Genomic DNA, 6532 nt, shown 5'->3' on the forward strand with positions numbered 1-6532 from the left:
ATAAATAGAGATGTAGTTCAGTTGAGCAGAGGTTATCAAGTTACCGAAATTTTCAAGTTTCAAGAACACTTGACAAGTCTCAAAGTTAAAGCAAAACTGCTCATACACTAAGACATAATTTACAAATTATTGTATCTGATTGAGGATCATTAAGTTCTATGTATTCTTTGTAATTCTCTGTATTCGAGAACAATACGTAAATTGTTTCTTTGTTCAGTTGAGTTGACTAGGAGTTTTAGTTTTGCTAGTACTAAGTCCAAACTGAATTATGCTTTCCCAAAATTGCTTGTAAAGATCAAAGTCTTCTAATATATGCCTTTTAAAAAGGAAGAAGGAGTGACATAGGAGATTAAGTTATTCGAACATCCAAAAACAAACTTGTGTATATTTTACTTTCAGTCTACCATTCAGTTTACTTAGTCGAGCCATTATTTGACGTGTTCTAATTTGTCAGTTTGGCTTCTTTCCGCACATATCTTGTTAGTCTACTGACATTGACAATCAAGACTATCAAGTTCAGTTTCGAACCAAAATGAATTAACTTTTGATAAAATGAATTTTAGTAAGTGTTTATTCAACCCTCCTTCTAAAAACTTCAACTAATCCTATCATTAGTTCAGTTCACGTGCCCAGCAATCACAAATGAAGAATAAATCTTGGTACACATACTTACTTGGGTCCACACGAGATTAGTCTTTTTGGAACCCAAACTTATATCAGTCTAACAGACCGACCACTTGTTGTGTTCCAAAGAGGTTGTGAATATACATGTGTGATGTGTTCTGTGTACATTAGATACAATATGTTGTTTGGCCCTTCCAACTTCATTGATCTGCCTGTTTCATTTATGAACATTCTCGTTGTTAAAGTATTGGTTAGGCCTGTCTTTCATCGAGTTATGCCTAGCTAAAATGGATTGGTTATGCTTCTAATTTGGCTTAGCATTGGAACTCTCAGGCACGTAACCAACAACAAACTTTCTATCTTTACTCATATCTTCAACGGGCTTTGCAACTTGAGGGATGAGTTCATTGTGTTCATATACCTAACTAAATCTCATGAAGTGAATGTAATTCCCTTTCCACATGTTTAGCTTTGGTTGAGTGCTAAGCTCATAAATGCTTTCATTGTTATTAAAACCAATACCAGTTTTGTCTCCAAATGTTTTTTGCAACTCCTGCATTACCGTTATGGAAACTGAAGACTTGTTCTAGGATAAAACTAGTTTAGTTAGCTTCATATTCTCATATTTTAACTTCTGATTTTCATCATGTACCTTATCATTCTCAGTTTTAAGCTTGAAAATCTTTGCTTTTAGACTCAACATTTCACTAGAAGGTTCTCAATTAGGTTCTGTTTTGTTGTCTAGAAAATCAATTTTCTTAGCTTTCACTTCTTCGAGTGAGAGAGAAAGTCTTTGGAACTCATATACCATCTCATAAAGCTCAGTGACAAGATCATCTCTTGTGAAATCGGTTGAGTTAAAATCGAATATCTGTTTAGTTGTAGATTCCAGTTTAGCATCATTGGCCATCAAGTACTTCACTTCTTTATCATCACTTGAACTGCTTGAGATTTCTGACTAAAAAAATTCACTGTCAGAATTAACCCACTTTGACTTGCTTTCCTCGGCCACCAACACCTTCTGCTTCTTCTTGAAAGACTTCTCCTCATTTTTGGATCTACTTTATCAATGGAGTTCTTGCCCTTCTCAACTGATCTCTTATCATGCTTCTTTGGTTCGGTACATTCATCTATAAATTTTCAGTTTTGATACAGTTGAAACATGCGTTGGAATCATCAATTGATTCCCTCTTCTAATAAGATCTTCAGTGAGAGCCTTGAAAATTTCCTAGATTCTTCCTTTAAAAAACTTTCCAAACTTCTTCACAAACAGTGACATGACATCACTGCTCAACTTCTTGGCTAACATCTCACTCGAAAATGATGGTTCCAGTTTCACTGAATTTAAGACCTTGGTCAACTGAGAGGTAAAATGATCATCCTCTCTAATTTGCAACTTAAATTCATAAGCTTTTAGATCTGCGAACATATCATGTAGTTCCACCTTGATTAAATCTTTTGATTCCCTCATTTCCATTGTCTTCACATCCCACTTCTTGAGCACTCCACACATTACTTTCACAATTATTTCTCGGTTACCGTACACTTTTTCAAATGCACTCAGTTCAATGATAATGATGCTTACTCGTTCATCAAAATTTGGCATTGATTCTCCTTGCTTCATCTTGATGCTATCAAACTTCCGTGTAGCAAACGAAAGATTGTTTTCTTTTGTTTGTTCATTATCCTCGCACAGCTGAATCAGTTTTTCCCAAATTTCCTTTGTTGTCTTGCACATCTTGATCTTGATGAAAATATCCTTGTCAAGAGTTTTATAAATATGTCTTTATCCACATTATCGAGGTTGGCTTTTTTCTTATCATTATTTGTCCATTTATCTCTGGGCTTTTCAATTTTCTGAGGTGCCTCATCAGTTATAACAACAATAGTGTTTGCTTTCATAATTTTCATTGGTCCATCAGTAATGATTTATCACATATCATCTTCTTATGCAACTAAATGAGCATGCATCCTTATCTTCTAATCATCAAATTATTATCTTGAGAACATTATGATCTTGTTGAATGAATCCATTTTAGGAAATGTTCAGAGACGAGAATAAGCCTTACTCTGATATTACTTAATAGGATCAGTTGAAGTATTTAAGAAGAAATGGTGATATGATCGGTTTTAACACCAACATTGGTGTTTCAAACATAATTCTCTCAATAAGTTTCAATAGCTCGTGTTCTAAGAATGTTAAAATCGATGAATTAAATCGATTTTTATTTTCATACCAAGAGAAAAATACTCGAAATAATCCTTCGTGAAGAAAACTGAAATAAAACATTTAAAGTTTTAGAACAACTTAAGATAAGCAAGGATTAGTTCGAGCTTTTTTCAGTTAAGTTATAGTGTGAACTGAACTGAGATTAATTAAACTAATCAAATCAGTTTTAAAACAGATAAAATGCAAAACAAGTAAAAAAAGATAGAATTTGTTTATTGATGTTCGGAGCTGACGTACAATTGTTTAAACATTTGTGCAAAGCTGGATTCCACTTGAAAAACTAGCTGCGATCTGTGAACTGCTCTACTCCAAACTGATGCTCTGAATTGATCAGCTGAACTGGTCTTCTACTGGTCATTCAACTGGTCTTGAACTAGTTCTCCGAACTTGTCTTTGAGATATCAGTTATGTATGGTAAAAAATAATACAACGTAATCCAACTGCATGCAAATCTAAGAAAAAATGAAAAATGCCTAACTAAATCATTTTAATCGTATCAATTAAATGTGGTAGGCATGTTTACATGTTTAAAATATGATTTTCCATTAGAATGCATAAAACAGTGTTTTCAAGAGTTATTCGAGACGCGGCCGAGGAACTGAGACCAATGACTGTAAATGACAAATATTTTTATTAAATGATTATTTTTAATTATTTAATATATGGTATATTTAGTATGTAATTTTCGAAAATGGTGTCTTTTCAGATACTTTTACGTGTCGAGTCGTATTTTAAACCGGTAATCGATTTTTGACAAAAATAGGGACTTTTTGGAGACTCGGTTAATATTTTCGAAAACTTTCTTAAACGAAATATTTTTCCTACATTCTAATTGGTCTATTATATAAGGTTTTTGGGCCCAATCGTCTACCATAATATTTATATTGAAAACTTGAGTTTCCAAGCCCTAATCTCCATAAAAACTCATGCCTACACATAAGAAACCTATGGTTTCTCTCCCTAGCAACACACACACACACACACAAACCTACACGTTTAGGCTTCTACACGTTGATTTTGAAGGGCTATCCCCGTCGCTCTGGCAACGTTCTTTCGTGTCTAAACTCGGATATTCGTGCGTGAATCACTCAAAAGCACACCTTATTCCTTTTTTCTCATCGTTCATACCATATTATGTGTGAATATATTTGTTTGCATGAAAAATCTAAAAGACTCATGATAGTTTCTTTTTAAGGGTTTAGACATGGAAAAACTTGAGTTTTGTGCATGTTCTTGATGGTTCTTTTTAAAAAGAAGGGGGCTGCCAGGTTAGGGATGGTAGGGACATGATTTAGGGGCTGTTTAGGAGTCCTAGATGGGGTTGGTCAAGGCTGAAAGGAGGCAAGGGAAGGAACGATCGAATGGAAGGCATGCAGGCTAGGGCACATGATTTTGGAGAAAAAAATAGAGGCCGTGTGGGTTGCTGTCCAGGCGAGGAGTTGGACTCATGAGGGTCCTAGCAAAGAGCCATGGTGGTCCACGCATGGCTATAGTGGTCCACGCACGGCTATAGGGGCTTGGGAGAGGAACCATGCACGTACTCGTGCATGGGGGTTCGGTCTAGGTCCTAGGATGGTTGGTTAGGGTCTAGTCTCATTGGTTTTAGGCTAGGATCGAAGGACTCGTGGATTGGTTGGGCTAGGGTTTGAAGGATTAGGACATAAAAATTTAGTATGTTGCTAGGGCTTCCAAGGGTTTTAAATGGCTTGAATTGAGTTGAAAAGGGGTTGGTTAGGTGTTAGGAAGCTATGGTTAATGTTTGGTTAAGTTTCAGGTTGATTTAGGTTAAAACCGAGACTCCGGTCCAATTTTTAAAATGAATCGCAAAATTTAGTCAAGGGGCTTGATTTTACAGCTAAGAAATGTTCATGGGTGTGTTTTAAGGTGTTATGATAAGTTTGGATAGATTCAGGTCGAAGTTTTAAGGTCCAGGGGTAAAATGAGAAAATTAGGATTTCAGGGGCGAAACAGTCATTTACAATTGAAAAATATTAGGAGTCATGGCAGTGTCCTAAAGGCTTTAATGACTGTTAAACCGTTTAATTTGAAAGATTATGTAATTTTATTATGGAAAACGATAAATAATAAAAAACGTGTTGCATGTTTGGTTTAAAAGAAAATGATATTTATGCATGTATTTTTATGAAGCGATGGAAATGATAAAAATGTTTTGAATGAAGTGACTTGATTGTGACGGTAAGAAAATGAGGATTCGTGAGAGACAAAGCCCCAGTGGAACCCGTTTACGGGATAAAGCCCCGTGGGAACCCAACACCGAATTTCCATAGACCAAGGCCAGTAACGGAAAAGTGGTTGCTGGTTTCCCCGCCAACTATAGGCCAAAGCATATAACAGAAAAGTGGTTACTATTGTCTCGCCGCCTGGTACCATGATTACAGCTGATATTGATCAATCGACCGAAGGATGAAAGTATTGTCACAATTAATGAACTGATTTCACCCAAAAGGGAAATATACATGTATATGATGAAGGGAAAGTATATGATGAAAGAAATGTTTAAGTTTATGCACGTTCATGTTAAAACTATTTTATTAAAATTATTTTTCACTATTGCATGTGGATGTATACGCATTATTTGCTACCATGGTTAAGGCTTGATGAGTCATTAGACTCACTAGATGTGAAAGATACAGGTCATCATTCTCTTACATTCTTACAAAATGTAGTGCGGTTGGATTTGAATGCGCCAACAAAGTAATGAAAAACTTATCCAATAATCAGTTTAGCCCTCTGATGTAAACTTATTTCCTTAAGAATGAATAATGATCTTAAAACTGAAAACTTGATAAAAAGTGATTGATATAATTCAGTTTAAGTTTGAGTCAATTTTTCTTGACCAGTCTAGTTTAGACAAACCAGTTTAGCTTGTGGACATAATCAGTGCCGTTCAGTTCAGATGACTTAGTTTAGCCTTATTCAGTTTAGTTTAGATTAGATTTGCCTTAAATCATTTGTTAACACTAAAACATAAATGTTACAACAACTAGAAATACTAAAAAAACGAAGAAGAAAGAAAACACTGCGTAAAAAAACCGAGTTCATCGCTTGCCTCCTCAACTCCGGGCTTTTCTCATGCTCGCATATGCTCTTCAATGAAAGTTTTTTTCCAGTCTGATGAATAAGTCGTGTATTAAGGTATTCAACCCTATTATCATCCAAAGAGGGAATGAAATCGTCCGCTAAAATGTTTTCATATCGAGTCGCGCTAGGGCAGTTGGAAATTACTGTCCAGCTTGGACTTAACTGTATCCACACATTTGAACTCCTCCCGAGCGCGTTGGGCGGTAAAAAGATACCGCTCTAGCGCGAATAACTCCGTTTCAACTCTTTCAAAATCCTTCAAGTGCGCTAGGGCCGGAAAAGTTACCGCGCTAGCTCGAGCTTCACCGCCTCAACTTTCAAATTTCTTCTTTCTCGATTGCCCTAGCTCGACCACTTCGTCGAAATTCATGTAAAAAATCCATCTTTTTCACCTAAAATACCACCACCAATCATTAGGAGTGCCATATGCCTAATATAAAACTCAAATAAACTAAATATGACTCGACACACACAAACTCATTCAAAATAAACTGAAAAACAAACCAATAAACATGTAAATATGACCAATATCAACATTCATCCATTTTATTTTTTTAAAAAATAATTTAAATTTTT

The sequence above is a fragment of the Primulina huaijiensis genome, chromosome 18, assembly GCF_012295235.1.
Source record: "Primulina huaijiensis isolate GDHJ02 chromosome 18, ASM1229523v2, whole genome shotgun sequence".
NCBI classification, from domain to species: Eukaryota; Viridiplantae; Streptophyta; class Magnoliopsida; order Lamiales; family Gesneriaceae; genus Primulina; species Primulina huaijiensis.